Source organism: Vicugna pacos, chromosome 6, assembly GCF_048564905.1.
Source record: "Vicugna pacos chromosome 6, VicPac4, whole genome shotgun sequence".
Lineage (NCBI taxonomy): Eukaryota > Metazoa > Chordata > Mammalia > Artiodactyla > Camelidae > Vicugna > Vicugna pacos.
The window spans coordinates 51,682,942-51,697,692 of NC_132992.1; the positions used below are offsets into that span (position 1 = coordinate 51,682,942).

At 35.9% G+C, this 14,751-nt stretch overlaps 1 long non-coding RNA gene across 3 annotated transcripts in view; it reads right to left on the reverse strand.

Moving 5' to 3' along the window:
• The window catches only part of LOC140696912 (uncharacterized), a 347,036-nt gene that overhangs the window by 30,658 nt on the left and 301,627 nt on the right, over positions 1-14,751 (reverse strand). The gene's annotated exons all lie outside the window — the stretch shown is intronic.

The window sequence follows — 14,751 nt, forward strand, 5'->3', positions numbered from 1 at the left end:
CAGTCAAGTTGTAGGAAAACAAGCAGTAATTGAATGGATGAAATGATCAGTCAGTCAGTAAAACACAAGGCAATTATTAAGGGCCAAGAAGGAAATAAACAGGAAAACATAGGAAACAGTAACTTAGATTGAGTGGGTTACTTTAGGCAATTGTGGCCCTATGAAGGAAGTATCATTTCCACTGGAAGTTAAAAGATGAAAATAACCCAGGCTTGTGATCCAATGAAAATAGAGTTCCAGGGATAAAAGCAAATGTAAATGTCTAAGCTGAGAATAAACTTACATTGTTGGAGGAAAGTAAGAAACTAAAGTAGACAAAGAAGAGGAAACAGGATAGAGCACAGTATGAAAAGAGGTGTGAGGGTAGGCAGGGACCAGATCGATCATTTATGACTGCATAGGCTACGCAAAGTAATTTGGATTTCTTTTAGCATGATGAAAAAACAATTAGATTTTAAGCAGTGGAGCTACATATTTCAAAAATAACCAATTGGCAAGATTACAGACAAATAATTTAGAAGTTTAATAATCATGGAGGCAGTAATCATGGAAAAGGTGAAGAGTAAGGTTTGGGAAATGTATTGAATGTAAGGTTGACAGAAATTGCTGATGGATTAGATGTACAGAAAAAGGAAAACAACAGACTCCTACATATACATACATACATACATACTGCATCACTTACTGAGATGGAGAAGGCTGGACTAGGAGCAGAATGATGGGAAGTGAGAGTTGGAGCCAAAAGTGAGACTTCTCTTTGAAACAAATGAAGTTTAGAATACCTACCACACATCTATATAGAGTTCTGAAAAAGTACGATAAGTATATTATTCTTAAACTCAGAGATTGGGACTGGATATATAAACTTTATAGTCACGAACATAAGATGGTATTAAAAGTCACAGGACATCAGATCATAGAAGGAGAGGGTGTGGACGTGGAAACACTGCTGAGAATTTCTAAGATGAGAAACAAGGATTGACCACTGGACTTATCAAGATAGAGACACTGGTGACTTTAACAAAAGCAGTTTCAGTAGACAAGGGCAAGAAGTTTAACCGAAGTGGATTGAAAAGTGAATGAGGGAAGAGAGAAGAAGAGATACTGTGTATAGAATATGTTTGATAAAAGAATGAGGTAGGAGCTAGAGGTATACTGTGAGGGCTAGAATTTAAGAGGAAGATACTACAGTTTTTATGTTGATGGGAATTTTCAGAGAGAAGAGATTAAATTGATTATGAACAGAACTAAGCTGTAACTGCAGAAGTAAAACCCTTGAGTAGACCACAAGCAAACAATCTAGTGTCCAAGTGGAGAAAACTGTCTTCCTATGGGCACAAAGAGAGTTTCACTAATTTCAACAGGAAAGAAACGAAGGTACTCGGGTATGATAGTAAGTCGATTAATGACTATTCACAAATATCTCCACTGCAGTCTCCTGCCTCTACAAGAATTGACTGAATGTAGAGTAAAAGTGTAGGCTGTGGACTCTCACTGACTTGGTTCATATCTCAGCTCAGTGTGACCATGGGAAAAAGCCGCTTCTCTGTGTCTCAGTCTCATTATCGGGAAAATGTGCATAATAATAGTACCTATCTCATAGGTAGTGCTGAGATAACTCAGATAAAACTTTAAGACCCACAACTGACAAGGAGTGCCAAGTAAGCACTGCTATTGTTATTGTTGTCATTACTATTGTCATGACGTTGTTATTTTACTATATTCAGCTGCTTATTCTAGATCTCCACTTGGATGCCCAGATACCTACTTACCAAGCGTTGCAAGCACAGCATGTCTAAAACTATATATGTAATATCCTAAACTTGCGATGCAAAACCAGAAAGTGTATTCCTGATCCAGATCATAGATGACATTTGTTTGAATGTATTTCCTTTGTTTCATTTTTTATCTTCTCTGAATTTTATCAGTGGTAATAAATGTTATTACTTACAAAATTCATTTTAAAATCTGAGATACTATTTTTTTAATTCTGCAAGTTAATGTGTTGTTAACTTGTTAAAATATAAAGCAATATTAGCTCAGAAAACATGTAAATGTTTCCTTCTTTTTTCCCATCCATATTCAATCCATATATCCTCATGGCTTCTCAAAAAAATTGTAGTCATACTAAAATTATGCTTATGTCTCATGGTCTGGAACATAAGTCAATTTGTAAACTTTAAATTAAAATTAGTCAATTTCAAATTATTCTAATTGTGATTTTATCATAAAATTCTTTACATCTTTGGTGGGAAATATTCTTTTCTTTTAGCTGTCAGAAAATAAAATGATTTTTATTTTCCTTCTTTTCAATAAAATATAATTAAAATAGGAATACTCTCAACTGAGGGGAAAATACATTCAATTAAAAAACAATCTCCTTTAAGTTAAAATTTAATTTCAGTTTTCATTACATGCAGCTGCATTAAAGCACACTTCAACATTCATATCTATTTTCATGATATAACAGAAATACTTCAGTTTGTCAAGGATATCACATTGTTTTAGAGTATTCTTAGGAAATGAAATATTACCACCAAAATTGTAAAATATAATCATCCCTATCAGTAATTAATATAACCAAAATGGACATATAAGAGGATCAAACCTTGTAATGAAATATTCCTTAGGGAGAATACTAGGAAAATGTACTTAGAGTTTATTGAAGTCAGTATTTAATTGGGTAGTTACTGTTGCACACAAATTTATATTTCTTTTAAAAAAAAACTGCGCTAGAAAAGTAGTTTCCTTGTATTTGACAGTCTTTTAGCCAACAAAGCAAATAGAATCAAATGCTGTGTGTACAGTAAATATGCTGTACCTTGAACTGCATATTAAACAGAATCCGAAAACAAAGGTTTCACTAATGTTAATTACTGAGTCTTATATTGAGTCTTGGAAATAGTGCTTCAAATACAGTCAACCCAGAATATTTCCTATATTCAAAACACTAGAAGGTAGCAGAAATGCAATCTCTCCTCCTATCATTGACATAAAACCCCCTTTATAATAAGATTTTCAGGAAACCAAATAAAATCGTTTTTAAATTCTCATAGTTATAAGGATACTGATTACATATACAGATATTGTCTAATACCCTCTGTACTATACGTCAGGAAGGACCACATCTTTCACAAAACAAGACTAGGAGGTACAAACAGATATACTAGGTTGAACCACATGAAACTCCTAAGATTTGATCTCTTTGTTTGCAAAAATATTTTTATATAATTCAACCCAACATATGACAATAGAGGGGCAGATACATTAATTAATCCTATGTTTGAGATACCTGCGAGGAGTTAATTTCCCAGTTGTGGTTAAGAAGTAGATAGAATCTAAATTGTGTAAAAACAAACAAAAAAACAACAACTCAAGCTTTTAAACAGACTAAACCTACATGTACATCTAACTTTTAACTTGATTAACTCACTTTTAGGAAATCATGTGGAAAAAAGAATAAAGAAATTTTTATATTAAGATGTAGAACTTGAGCATTTCATTTCATTTTCACTATTATCTAAGAAATAAGTTTATATCTATTTAAAATTTTTATGTCTGTTTTAAAGGGCATTTTTTTTCTATGTCCACTTAACCGTGTCCTCAGAAGTGTCACATTAAATGTCAGATCTATTGTCTACTATATTGGCTTTTTAATACAGGCTTGATATCTAATTAGTGAGAACTTTAACTTACGGGAAACGAAATTTGGTGAAAGCTCAGTTCTTTATTTCAAAGCTGCTGCCCAGTAAGTCCTTAGTTTCAAGGAACTTGTTAAGGAGGCCACCATCCCCCTGGCTCAGTCGTATCTTCTCACCTGTCTTGGTGCCCGGTCGGTGGTCTTGGGAAATCAGAAGGAGCCGTGCTACAGTGAGACCGGCAATTGTAGTTCAGTGAGAACCAGTGAAAGGTTGCGGCTGCAGTTTGATTTTTCTTCTTTTAGATTTGCATCTATTAAATTCCAAGGTCTACACAGATTCAGTGCTTAAGACTGAGCAGGAAAAGGAGTCGGGGGTGCATTTAACGACGGTGCCTCCACGTGCTTCCTGTGTCTATGTACTCAGTAGCTCAGGGGCAGGTCTCACCTGGCTTTGCTCACCACACACTGGTAGGAAACCCTTGACCCCAAATTTATAAGAAATCTGCCAGTTCAGAAATGGTGGGATTGTTTTTTGATCAATAAAATTAATTCAGAAAAAAACTCAGAGACTATGATTCCATAACTGATTTATACCTGGAATTAGGAATTAGTTCATCTCAAAAGCAAAACAGGGCCTCTTCACAAATAGATATTGTTTTTCTGTTTATCAAATGCTTTTATGTGTGATTTCATTTAATCTTTAGTAAGTAACATCTAAGATTTTTAAAATCCCACTTTACTGTTGAGGAAAAGAAAGCCTAAATATATCAGGTTGGCCCAAGCTGGCAGCAAGTAGCAGAAATAAAACTAAAATTCTTATTATCTGACCACACACGTATCTTTCTTTTATATTTATTTTTTAAGAAGACATACTAAACATATCATGGGATACACAAAGAGAGCCTCACTAAAGCTTAAACATTATGCTGTCCTTTATTCCCTGACTTTTAATTCCTGTGATACGTGATGTCTTATTGCTTATAGTCAGTCAATGAAAAATCAGTGACATCCCTGAACTCACAGTATCAGTCTCATTACTCTTAGTTGCATTTAGGTCCTAAGAGGGGAGCTAGGAGAGGACTTTGAGTGGAACGAAACAAAACAAAATCAACCAACCAACAAAGAAATAAAACAAAAACAGACAAAACCGAAAATGAAACAAACATAACACAACAGAAATAACCAAAAGAAAACAAAACCAAAAAACTGCTTTAAGAAACCCAGATTTTTGCACAGGTAGTCTAATCTCTAGAAAAAAAATACACTTTTCTGTATTCTTCAGTGCCCTATGCTATGGAGTACTGATTTGGAGAAAAAAGATAATACCAAGTTTAATTATTTTTTCATTTACATACTTCTCTCCTATCACTGTAAGAGTGAACAATTCTTGAGCTTTAAAAGTTGTTATAAATTTTGGTGATAATTTAAGGAAAATATATAAAAGGTAAAAATATAAAAATCTTGAGTAATTTGTATTTTCACATACTATTGCATTGCCTTCTTATATCTGGCACTTAGAAAACTAAGGTCTGGAAACAAAGTTTTCATGATTTCTTTACAGCTTTATCAGTACTTAAGTATCCTGTCTACGCATGTTTTGAAAAAACTGTTACCCTTGATGTCTTAGCTCATTTTGCTAAATGCTTTTTGCTTTTTATAGCAATGCAGTGGTAACATCAGGAATTCAAATTATTTCGAGGTAGGAAAAAAACATGTAAATTGCAATCAAACAACTTGTTATTGGTGTTGTGTGTGTGTATATTTAACATTATTACAAATAAAGATGCAAGTCCATGTGTGGAATGAAAAATGAAAAGAAACTGCTCAGCTGTAATATGGAGGGTCAATTAATTAAGTCTTCCTAACTATGAAGACATTTGGAGATAATTCCAAGAATGCCAAAATCTTTAGCTCTCAGAAAAAAATTGTGATGCCAAAGTGGTAAAAGTTGATACCCCTGAAGCAATGTACCATTTAGCCTTCCTTGGGAGGACAAGAATACTGTTGTGCAGTGGACTGGAGGGAACTTGAATTAGCTCAGTCAATCAAGTCATGATTAATTTATGTTAGATCTTGCTCTCCTGAGTCTATAAAAGCCAAGACTTTAGTTAACCAACAGTATTTAGTTTAATAAAAGTAAAGTCTTTAAAAATGAATTCTAGAGGGAGAAAAACATCTCCTATTGACACAATCAATAGACAGCAAGAGTCCCATTTTAATTTGTGTCAATGGAAGTTAAAATAAATTTAGAAACCAGTAAGAACAGGGTTGCTCCCTTCAAACGGATGATCAGATTTCCCAGACAGTTGTTAGCATTAGCATGGCTGATACAGCAGCTCTGCCTGGATGTGGGGCAAATCCTAAATATACACAGGAGCAAGGGCTTTCTTTGCCTCAATTGCAGCCACTAGAGATAAGTTCATGTTCTTTTTGGGTCTAACAAGAAACATTCAATTGCTAGTCAGTCAGAAATGATTCTGCAGAGGCTGTGAGTAGATTTTGATCACTCTAATTATGCATCTGAACCTAACACGTGAGCCTCATGGGCCTTTGTGTATAGGGTGTGTTGAGAAAGCATGTGGTTGTAGACCTAGCTGGGGTCCTAAACCACAGAAGACACTAAGAGAGGCTCATTCAACCTGTTTAATGGAAAAAGCAAAACTGAATCTTAAGAAAAATATCTCTGCTCCATTCACAGAGCAGCTCAGACAGTCTAAATATTATGCAAAACATTTAATTGAAGACGAGTAGCACTTAGGACAGATTTTTTTTTTTAAAGAAACTAATGAGGGCAGCATGCACCCTTAGGAATCTTTTTGGCCAATGAAAAGATGTTATATAGCTGATTTGACTCACCTCGGTTTTCTGAAACATTGAAATAAACCCTACCTATACAATTTCAGTTCTAGAAAAGTCATGGATAATTTCATTATATGGGATTGATGTTGATAGAGCAGTTCCTGTGTGTGATGCAGTGGGTGAATCCTACAAGTCCAACTTTGTGCTTCCCTGAGAATACCAGGCATGGATTTTGCTAGCCCAAATAACAAAGTGATTGAGAACACAGGATCTGGAGTCAGACTGCCTGGGTTTCAGTTCCAATCCTGTTATCTACTAGTTGTCCAATCTTGAATAATTTATTTGACTTCAGTTTTCTTCATACGTATAACAGGGATAGTAAAATACTAGCCTCTACTATATAGGTTATCATTAGGATGGAATGAAATACGTACATAATGCCCATCGCACTTTGCCTCACATGTAGTAGAAGCTCAGGCAATATGAGCTCTAATTATTGTTTGTTGTTTTAATGTCACTTACTTGCAGGGTATATGAGGTGATGTCTGGGGGGCCATATACATTTCTAGGCTAGAACACAGTTCCACGGTCTGTGGTCAAAAAGAAGAAACAGCAGAATGGGATGAGTTAGAGCCATCTGTTTACCTAACCAAGAGGCATCTGGGGCTCTGTGTCTCTTCCCTGCTCTGAGGCATAGTCCAGGGCAAACAGGAGCATCTCATGTCAAAAATGGTGATTAAACAGAGAGGTATTTCAAAACATGCTCTCACATTTTGCCTGAGTTAAACTTTAGCTACTTTCTATCATTATTTTAAAAACAGATCAACAGAAGGCTGTTACATGTACTTAAAATCACAGTGTGTGATGTAAAATGTCTGCGATCGCAACAATTTCCATTTTATTCATTTACACTTTTTGACTTTTAAACATATGCTTGCAAAGGAAAGGACCCTACTTGAGAATTTTTTTGAAATATATATTGAATATTTTTTATGTGTTACCAGGAATTCTGGTGCTGGGCATCAGTGTCAGATATGAAGTAGCTGTCCACAAAAATGACAGTGAGAAAGACACATTCTCCATGATTGTAAACGCCTAAGTGCACACAGTATCCTTTGTGAACTGCACGCTTCAAGCAGTGATCATCCTTCTCACAGGCAATGTGGCATAAAGTCAGAAGAGTCTCATCTATGTGACACGCTGTGTTTCACTGCCAGCAGGAGAGGGGTAGTTATTTATTTATTTTGGCCAAAGTTGGCTGGTAGGTAATGATACAGTGGCTCACATGTGCCGTTTTTCAGTAGTAACTATCACAGCTTCTGCTAGGGTAGAAAATCAACAATCACTTGTTCACACTGACTGAAGCATTAACTAGACATTAAAAAGAAGAGTTTGTTTGTTTGTTTGTTTGTTTTTTGACAACAGTGGCACTTACTGCACTAGGGTCTTGAAAACAGAACAAGGAAGAAGGGTATGAAAAGTGTTCCGTTCTTGCAGTGGGTGTGAAGGTGCCCCTATGTAATGATAGGCTGATGTCTCCAAAAAGGTCTTTTGAGGTCTGACAAAAGGAAAAATCACTCACAAGAAAAAACTTTTAAGAACTGGTTAGAGAAAAAAACAAAAAAGAAAAACAGATACATGGAGACCTCGTATGTCTGTACAAAATCAGGCCCTTCTGAAGACTGGGGGGAAATGGAAAAAACAGTAATTAACTCACATGTTTAACTGTTACCCAAAACCTTTGCTTACAAAAAATGACAAGTTTATCTTCTCATAAAGGAATACCTGTCCATTGTAAGCAACTTGGAAAATACAGACAAAGGATCATTTAAATAATCCAGTATCCCGCTAACTTTTGCACGAGTCCATCCTATACAGAGCAACTGCTGTGATCTTTCTAAAGCATTCATCTGCTCAGAACCCTTGAATGGATCCCTGGCATACCTTAAATAAACTCTCAATTATTTTCCATGCCAACCTAGCCCTGAATGACCTGGCCCCAGGCTCTCTTTCTTCTTAATTTCCCATCACTCTTCCCTAGCTCAGCCTGCTCCAGCCCTGAACTGAGCTGGGATTTCTCGAACATGCCACGCACATTCCTACCACAGGGCATTTCCAGTTCCGTGGTTGGAATGTTCTTTACCCAGATACTCACGGCCTTTGCCGTGCACTTCAGATCTCTGCTCAAATATCACCCCTCAAAGAGGCTCTCCCTGACAACCCCATCTAAAGCAACAGCCCCCACGACCCCTCTCCTTAATCATGCCATTTCTTCTTTTTCCTATTCTTTTTTTTTTTGGAGAGGGGAGGAATCAGGTTTATTTACATTTTTTAATGGAGGTACCTGGGATTGAACCCAGGATTTCGTGCATGCTAAGCACACAACTCTACCACTGAGCTATACCCACCCCCCAATCCTGCCATTTCTTAACCTCAAACATGTCATTGCATAACTTCATACTGCCTACTCATTTATCTCCACGTTGTGGATATTTACTACAATGTAAGGGTGTCCTTCCTGAGGATGTTTCGTTCATCAGTGCATCCCCAGTGCTGATAAAACTCTTGACCTTCAGTGTGCTCTCAATAAATGTTTGTTGAATAAATGAATATGCAATGTTAACATTTTGGTTATAAAAATAATGTTTTGGAGTGTTTATTTGGGCCCTTTTTCTAAATGCTTTGCATGTGTAAACTTACTTAGCCCTTCCAACAATGAGATGAGAAAGGTATTTTTTTCTCAATTATGAATGTGGAAATTGAGACACAAGAATATGGAAATACTTGCCCAAGACAGAGTTAGTAAATGATGGAACCAGAATATGAACCCACGCAGTCCGGCTTCATAGCCAAAATCTCAATCTTTCGTCCACTGCCTCCTTTCTTTCCCACTCTCTCACACGCACAAATGTGCACACACGGCCATACCCAACACAGTGTTCTGGGTATACTTTTCTACATACTTATATATCCTCTGGCAACATCATTTTATGCCTGTGAGTTTGCTGGGGGGATTTTTAAACCATTCTCATACAATGAACATTTATAGATGTTTTTCTTTTACTACTGTTATAACTAATGTTTATTTTCTATAAATCAAATTATCAGATAAAAAAGATGTATTTTCTTAAGGGTTTTTTTAAGAAGTTATATTACCAAATTGTTCTCAAGAAAAATTAATATCCATTTCTTCATGTCCTTACAAACCTGGATATACATATTTATAAATTTTATTCATTTTGATAAAAAATGTTTATTTAATGTTTGTCTGCCTTCTAGAGAGCTTGAACATTCTTTATAAATTTCTTTATTTTTGGACTTCCCCTTTTTATTAAAATTTTAAAATTTTATAAGATTCCAATACTACACTGCTGGTGGGAATGCAGTTTGGTGCAGCCAGTATGGAGAACAGTGTGGAGATTCCTCAAAAGACTAGGAATAGACTTACCATATGACCCAGGAATCCCACTCCTGGGCTTGTATCCAGAAGGAAATCTACTTCAGGATGACACCTGCACCCCAATGTTCATAGCAGCACTATTTACAATAGCCAAAACATGGAAACAGCCTAAATGTCCATCAACAGGTGTCTGGATAAAGAAGATGTGGTATATTTATACAATGGAATACTACTCAGCCATAAAAACCGACAACATGCCATTTGCAGCAACATGGATGCTCCTGGAGAATGTCATTCTAAGTGAAGTAAGCCAGAAAGAGAAAGAAAAATACCATATGAGATCGCTCATATGTGGAATCTAAAAAACAAAAACAAAAACAAAAACAAACAAACAAACAAAAACAAAGCATAAATACAGGACAGAAATAGACTCACAGACAGAGAATACAGACTTGTGGTTACCAGGGGGGTGGAGGGTGGGAAGGGATAGACTGGGATTTCAAAATTGTAGAATAGATAAACAAGATTACACTGTATAGCACAGGGAAATATACACAAAATGTTATGATAACTCACAGAAAAAAAAATGTGACAATGAGTGTGTATATGTCCACGAATGACTGAAAAATTGTGAACACTGGAATTTGACACAACATTGTAAAATGATTATAAATCAATAAAAATTGTTTAAAAACAAAGATTCCAATACTCGTGTGTTAAGTTTAGTAATACTTTGTCATATGTTTTGAAATGTTTTTCTACTTTATAATTGCTTTGAAATTTTTCATACGTTGAATTATGTCAAAAAGAAATTTCAGTTCTATAATTGCATGTATGTGTGTGTCTTGTGTTCTGTTTCACAACTGGATACGTGTAGTATTAAACAAATGCCCTAGTGCTTACCATTTCAAGCCACTTCCAAGTCCTTGATTTTATTCACACACTTTTATTCTATAACTAAACCAGGTTTGCAAGCACTGTATTTTGACAAGTGTTTATCTTTGATACTAAATGAGTCATTAGGCACACCTAGTGTTTCCCCTAAAAGTGCAGTGCCCGCCAAAAAGCAGCAAAGAAAACAGTCCAACACTTTTGGTCTGCATTTCACCAGCCTACCGACTGTGCCTCCTGTCTGGGACTACCAAGTGGAAAAAGTGATGTAGATGAAGACATGTGCCTAGACAGGGAAAGGAGCCAGGGTCATTTCATAATTTTATGTTTTAGCCTTATCTGTCTGGCTACTTGGTAATTTATTGCAGAACTGTGCTGGGTCAAAAAAGAAGTATTTACTTTTTCACAGTGGGATGGCGAGTTCGGTCAGAGCTGACACTTTTCCTGACCCTGTGCTAAGTGGTTTTATATATATATATTTATATATTTATATTTATATATATAATATTTATATATTATGTATCTATATATTTATATCCATATACACACACCTATATCATACGTATGTTACATGTATACAAGTATAAATATGTATATATACACATATACTTGTATATGTATAATATGTATATCACACATATATTACATTTATACACACATTGTATATGTATGTCAATTACAAATATATTGACAGATCAATCAGCCAATCACAAAGCTATTCTTTCTCACTGAATGACACAGAGAATTTCCACATAACCCCTTCCAACTCTGGCAGACATCTTGATAAGAGGACTGTACAGTTTTAGTGCGTTTCATCAGTGCCCAATAGTAAATAAGAGAAATAACTTGGGAACAGAAATTCAATTAAATATTCTAAAGACTGAACTTTGAACACCTGTGAGAAATGTAGAACTCTTTGACATCCACAGTGATATAAAGAATTCAGCAAGGCATGAATCAATGCAACACCATCGTGGGTCAGTGAGGCAGCCTGGAGAAAGACGTGGAGTCAGATAAAGAAAAGGAGAAGACGCCTAGATCAGAACAGGGACAGAATCTTTCAAGAGCCACTCCTGGAGAAGGGCATCCCCAGGTTCCTAGAGACAAGGAACAGAGCTTTAACTACAGGAAACAGACAATTATACTGCCCTGTGGATAAGCATTTCTAAAATAACCTTTTGGTGAAACACAAGCAATCTGTTCCAAAGAGTAATTTAACTTTTCTCAGTAAATATTGATACTTTATTAAATCCTATGTTAAAAGAACCCCTTTAGGCGCAGAAACTACTAAACCTAGTTGGCACTAGAATAAATCACATCGGTTCCAGACTGGCTGGGTTCCAGCCCTTCTGGAATGTCACTATTACCCTAGCCTAAGCCACCATCCTCTCTGACTTGGAACATGGTAATGACCTTTAATCCACAAGTAGTGCCCTTCTCCACTTTACTCTCTGTACAACGACTAAAGTTTACGTAGGACTTCCGTCTATCAAAAATGTGATGTTCCTGTTTATGCTAGTGCCTTTGTAGTGAATGATTCGGTACCTTCAGAGGAAAGAATTCATTCTTTTTGGTGCAAAAGTAGAGAAACAGACACTATCCCTTCTCGATGTCTCTCCATCTACCTAGGACACAAAGTCCAGGCACATAAAATGTACCTTCTGCTTCTGTGAGCAAAGCATCTTTTCCTGTGTCTCAGGAAGAGGCAACTCCAGGAAGAGATCATTACTCCAACCAGCAGTCATCATTTGATTTCAGGGTATAACTATTAAACTTGGCTTTCCTTATCTCATTGACCAGTCCTGGATTTCCACTGATGATTTCTACTCTTCTCAATTTTAGGGTAGTTCCATTTACCAACCTCCTATTCTGAAAGGACACCATAGTTGAACTCACCCCTTCCCATGGCTTTATGTAACATTGGTACCCTGATGAACTGGAAATCTACATCTGCCTTTGGTCTCTTCCTTGAGTGACCATTTTATAAATGCAGCCACATTCGGCATCTCTTTTGGAATGTCACATAGATAACTCGAACTTACCAAGTCCAAAGCAGAACTCCTGAATCATTCCTCTGACCCCTGAAGTGACTCCATTTCAGGAACTGGGAAGCACAATCCACTCTGCTGTTTCACTCTAAACCAGGGAGTAATTCTTAACTCTTGCCTTTTCCTCATCTACTCACCCACTGCTGCATCTATCAGCCAATTTTCCATCATCTCCGCAATAAAAACATATCAAATTAAAATTCAGAACCCTGTCACTTCTCACCACTGCCACCACGGTGGTCCAGACACTACATGGGCTATTGCAACAATCTCCTAACTGGTTTTACTGTTCCCACCCTTGCTCTACCTACACTCTGTTTTTCACACTGCACCTAGAATGGGATATTTAAAATGCAAATCTGACCACTTCACTCTCCTGCTTAGTCACCCCCAGTATATTTACAATAAAATTTCCCTCTTTCTTTCTTCTTCATGCCCTGGTCCCATGCTCTGATCCCTCACCTTAATCATGCCATTCTTCACTTATTCTGTTCTAGCCTTACTATCTTCTTTATTTCTCCAATAAACCAGCGACATTCTCAAAGCACAGCCTTTTGCCTTTCATCACTATGACTCAAAGGCTCTTCCCCAATTCCTTCCACCTTTCCCTTTACACACGAATTTTCACATAAATCTTAGTACCTTCAGGCTCTGCTCAACCATCACCCTCCCAGAGAGGAGGATCCACACCACTGTGCACACCCAACTCCCATTATTCTAGATCCTCTTGTGCTGTTTTATTTATCTTTCTAATATTTTATATATGTATGTGTTCATTTGCATTGTCTGTCTTCCTCACTAGAATGTAAACTCCATGATGTCAGGGATGTCATTGCTTTAGTTCAGCTCTAGACCCCAAGAGTCTAGAATGGTACTCAGCACGTAGTAAGTGCCCTATTAGTGTTTCAAGTGAATTATATTAGCTAGCATTCAAAATTGCCATCTCACTGGCCTTGCTTCACAATGGACCTCAAACTGATTAAAACACAGAAACACTAATGCAAACATTATCAAAGTAACTCTTTAAAAAGAAACTGATACATATAAATAAGATCTTACATCTGTATTTCACTTAAATAAATCAGCTGAATAAAAGGGGAAGGAGTCACTAAACCAAAATTTAAATAGATAACACCATTTGTTAATCCACTGCCACCACTCCACCAACAATATTTTCTGTTCATAAAAAATTTTTCACTTATTTTCACATAGGTTACTATGTGTTCATTTTATCTGCAAATATGAATATAGATTACTTACTCCCAATATGCCATTGTGTAAATTAAATTTTAAATCCTATTTTTTCTGTGCTTATTTTGTCTACCCTCTACTTACTGTATAAAACACTGTACTGATTAATGACAAATGTATATCTTAGGCACATGCCTGGAAATCTCTAATCTACACTAGTTTATGATACAGATTTGATTTTAAGAAGTCACTCCCTTGGACCAACTCTCTGTATAACAAAGGACATTTTTAAAAGTACAAAAAATAAAGATTCTCTTAATACAAATCACTCTTGATTGTTAAAAAAAAAAGTCCAAATTTCACTTAAACTCAATATTTATTGATAATGAAAAAAATTTAATTATGCTTTTATTAAGTTATTGAGAATGCTCAAGGATTTTTAAAAATAACAATTAGAAGGGCTTATATTCATTTAACATTTCAGATTGTTTTTCCTCCATATTTATATGTATTTATTGCCTTTTTGTTTTTACTATCCATTAAGGGAAAGTCACCAGGTTTCAAAGATCATAATGTTTGCAACTGATCACATGTATTTTCCAGAATCTTTATTTCAGTGTCAAGGTGCCTGCTTGTTCCAGATAGATAAGCTTCTTTTATTTATGTGAAAGTTATCAGGACATTATTTTAATTCAAATTAAATATTTTCTTAGGATTATTTATTTGGGGTTTTGTCTCTAAAATTTACCTGAATTTGCTTTTTCTGTGAATTGCCAGGATGC